The sequence below is a fragment of the Lupinus angustifolius genome, chromosome LG06 (assembly GCF_001865875.1).
Source record: "Lupinus angustifolius cultivar Tanjil chromosome LG06, LupAngTanjil_v1.0, whole genome shotgun sequence".
NCBI lineage: Eukaryota > Viridiplantae > Streptophyta > Magnoliopsida > Fabales > Fabaceae > Lupinus > Lupinus angustifolius.
In genome coordinates this window covers 12746748-12751206 of record NC_032014.1, presented here as the reverse complement: position 1 = coordinate 12751206, position 4459 = coordinate 12746748, and the positions used below count along the sequence as shown (strand labels likewise).

Here is a 4459-nt window from a genome sequence, read left to right as displayed (position 1 = left end):
TATATTGACTATGTATAAATCTTTATATTGTGCATAGATATTACATGAAAAAATACTAATAGATAATTGTACATGGAAAAGTGAATAAAACTTTAGAAGGGAAATTAAAATGATCATGAAATTAAGTGAAAAAAATACTTCAACAAGTAAAGGAATATTTGTAAAAAATGCATATCGCTTATCTTGATTTTATAAAACATCAATATATATAAGATAAGATCAAAAATCAATATATATGTAATAATTTCGCACATAGATTATATGTAACATGTTAGATTAAGTTTGAATTTTGATGTGTTGCAGTGAAGTATTTAGCCCATCTTACCAGTAACTCATTTTTATCCTTCAAACTTGTTTTCTTAATTACCTTTGCAGCCTAAATCTTCTATTTTCTCATTCTTTCAGTTTTAGAAAGAAAACGACCAACATATTTTATAAACCATACATATACAATGATATCAATATTATCAATTGTGAATTTGTGATTGAAAATTGAGGACTGTATGTAAACCTGTCAAGTACGAGCAAAATAAAACAAATTATCACATAATGAAATAAAATCATAAACATTTGAAAAATAAAATAACATGAGAAATATATTAGTTCTAACAAAATAACTGTATGTACCAAAAAACCATAAAATGTGCATTTAACTTAATAAATGTTATAGATTGTGATTGTTTTTAAGCATCATTATTATAACAATATTTTATCTCTTGTATTCTTATCACAAGATTAACTCTTTTGTTTTAACTGGGACTCTTAAGATTTTACACGAATTAGTTTTATGAGTATAAGTGGGAGTATCGGCACAGCAAGAAATTTGCCATATACTACTACAGAAGAAATCAGTAGGTAAAAGATAAAATATTATAGGTATAACACAAAAATCTTTTACCCACAGATTTTTTTGTCGGTCATATTTAAGTCGCTATACCTACGGATTTTCACTGTCACTATAGGTTTTAACCTATACCTTCGGATTCTATCTGCCACTAAAAGTATTTATATCTACGGAGATTCCCCATCACTATAGGTTTTAGTGATGCCAATAGTATAAGGCTAAAACTTATACCTTCTATTTTTGTCCATCACTATAAATTAATATGATTTTTTTACACCTACGGTTTTATTCTATCGGTATATAAGTATTGGTGATATCAAAAGAGTGAGGCCTATACCATAGTCTCATTTCAACTTGTTTTAGTGAACAATTGTAATATGAAATCATAATATGAATATATAATGGGAAAAAATCTAAACACATTATTGTATTAAAAATTAAAAAAATCATAGAATCCAATGAAATATATGAGTTTAAATATGTTCATCTAAAAATAATATAAGTACATATAGCATAGACATAAAAAAATTTATAATCCTAAAAATTACACATTTTGGATCAAGTCCATGCTAATAGATACAAATAGTGTTTCCCAAAAACAAACCAAAATGATTCATTTCTCAGTTTGTTGCATTGAAAAGAAATTAGTTGTCTAATCTTCATCTGCAAAAAATAAAAAAGTCATCAATGAATGAATAAAATAAATATGCAACAAATGTGTCTATTATCTTGAGATATGTGCCATTTCGATGATTTTGTATAGAACAACCATTATACATTGTAGGATAAGAAATAAACGAGGACAACAAATGTGTCTCTCTTATCTTGAGATATTAGACATCTATGATTTTGTATAGAACAACCATTATACATCTTGAATCAACTTCCTGACCTGGACTACAGGAAATGGCTTCATTGCACTGATTTGGAGTTTGTGCTGCTGAGTCCTAAGATTAAATTGACCATTTGTTAGATAGAACAACCAATGTTCTTCATGAGCATTGTCTAAACTTAGAATCAGGTATTTGAAGGCACATGACACATGTCGCTGTAAGTGAGCCTGAAATTGTAATTGTAATAACAACTAAAAGCCAATCTAATCTAAATATACTCAAATATTATTAATTAAAAGGACACCAAATATGCTTGCAGGGGAAAATAGTACCTACTATTCTGTGAAAGCCCCTCCTCATCTTGCAAAAAGATCAACATTTATGAAGCACCAATGACTAAACTAAGAATAATACGATTGAGCTTACAAGTTAGAGCATTTTTATTATGCTTACAATGCTTCTGGTGCACCTGGTTTTTCTTCAGCAACCACTAACAAATGCTCCTAACATTCATAATGTCATCAAGTTGCCAGAAGATAAGAAGCCAGTGGTTACAATTTCTGATTAATAACAGAAAGGATATGGCACCCATTGCAAATTGAAAGTCAAGTCAGAAGATCTAAGGAGCAACAATCAGGGCAAGATGAGGGCAACTCAAAAGGGTCTCACATTGAATCACAACCAGCTATAAATAAGACCATATATCACATACACACAGCCAGCAGAAAAAGACAGAGTCGTAAGAGATTACAACACAGAAAAAATAGAAAAGATAGAGCATATGGAAATTATTTTTACACACATACACAATTCCATCAGAGCACATATGCTACAATTACATACATAATTCACATCTACCACCTATTACACTTATGCATATACATAAAGGCAATCCTAGACCACACACATTACGCGGATAATCCAAAAACACACACAAAGGCAGGAATCGGAGAACAAAAGGCAGGAACTCAGCAAGGAGTCAATAGCATCAACATGTAGATAGGAACACATTCAGGTAAGGCAACTATCATTTTCATCTAAATAATTACAAGTAAAATACTCCTGGGATAACCTATATATCAAATGAGATACATACATCTAACATACATATTCTTAAGCATTCAGATAATTGTTAAAGCAAAAAATATCAACCTGTGCTGACATCACTTTGTGTGAGAAGTCTTTAGTGAGGCTAATACTCACTACTTCTGGACTCATTGTCCTGGTTTAATAAACATCTTAAATAATGTTTCACACTGCGTATGAAGAAAATAAAGTCAATACAAGGAAGATTAAAAAGGGAAAGAAGCATCCATATTTATATTTGACCTCACAATTGCCACATGAGAAGCATATGAACATAATTAGAAAATCATCTATCCGAAAAGAAGGAAGAAGTAGCAGATGTCATAGCCCTCCATTCATAAAACGAAAAATAAAAATGAAGGGAGAGATGATTATAACCTGTATCTAGAACCACCATAAGCCACCAGTGAGAACCCACCCCACTGATTTCCACTGCCGACGAAGATGAGGATTAGGGATTTCATCCTTTAATGTGTATGAGGGTAACCGAATGCCCCCTCACCTAATCCCCTTTGCCGTGAATAAAACCGAACCACCGCGTCACCACTATCGCAAACCATCGCTGGAGGAGAGAAGAGTAGTGGGGTAGAGAAGGAGAGAACCATCACGAACCTCTTTCGAAAAGACATGGCACGTCTTTGCCGGCACTAGACAGTCAAGGTGACTAAGAGGAGATTAAGGGTTTTGGGTTGAAAGCTATTTCCTATTCTTACCATTTTAGTGTCTCACAAAAAACAGGTACACATCTTTTGTCTGACAGCAGTTGTATCTAATTGATCAGAAAAAATATATTTAAGTTAAAATTTAATTATTAATTATTTCTCTGACAAAGAGAGTGAGAGAGTACATGTGTTCATCTAAAAACATACGCGAGAAGAATCTTCAAATTCAACTAGTCAACTTTAAGATGAGCATGGTGTTTGATCGTCCGGAAGAAAAATGATATAGTTTTATACTTTTATTGGAAACAATATTTTAAAGGAAATAATGAGCTTTATAATTTATCCTCTTTCAACAAAATTGAAAATACATGTGAAAAAATAACTAAAGCATATTTTTATCTTCCTTGTTATCCCCTCCATTTTTTCTCAGACAAATGAGAAAATTATCATCTTCGTTTATCCTCTTCCAGGGCTTATTTGATAGATATGATCAGCCAGACATAATATGATAGTGTTTTCTATCTTTTTATAATATGAAGTTTGGTAAGAATGTGATAAAATTATCTTGTTCACCAATCTCATTGTGTTATTTTGTTCACTTGGTGTATTTTCTAGGTAACATTGGGACCTACGGAAGAAATGAACATGATAAAATAAATAATGTTGTTTCCCCTTCATATACTTACTACCAAACACCTCTACTACTGCCATACTAATATCTTCAACATATTAATGTCATCATTATAGATAAGAGCTTATTTTACTTATAATATTGTATCATGATCTTATTATGCTCTTTTTTGCTATGATAACCAGAGTTAGACTCATCTCCATTAATGAAGAGGGAAATGCTATGTAAAAAAAGTAAAGAAAAAATAATAAACATTGACATTTATATCTTTTTACTTAAAATGATATTATACATTTATCCTTAAAATACAAAAAAAAAGTTACATGTTTCTCCATTACTTGAGAGAAGTCTCCCAATAAATGAATCCTAAAATTCTTGCCCTTCTAACATTGCATTTACATTT

At 31.0% G+C, this 4459-nt stretch overlaps 1 long non-coding RNA gene across 2 annotated transcripts; it reads right to left on the bottom strand.

Moving 5' to 3' along the window:
• On the bottom strand, positions 1403-3508 carry LOC109350893. Of its 2 annotated transcripts, none has more exons than XR_002108142.1 (3): positions 3142-3508; positions 1737-2933; positions 1403-1507 (listed from the first exon to the last, which is right to left on the bottom strand). It is a non-coding gene; the product is annotated as an uncharacterized LOC109350893 (long non-coding RNA). The 2 variants fall into 2 exon arrangements; XR_002108143.1 differs by lacking the exon at positions 3142-3508 and having other exon boundaries at positions 1737-1904; positions 2010-3125.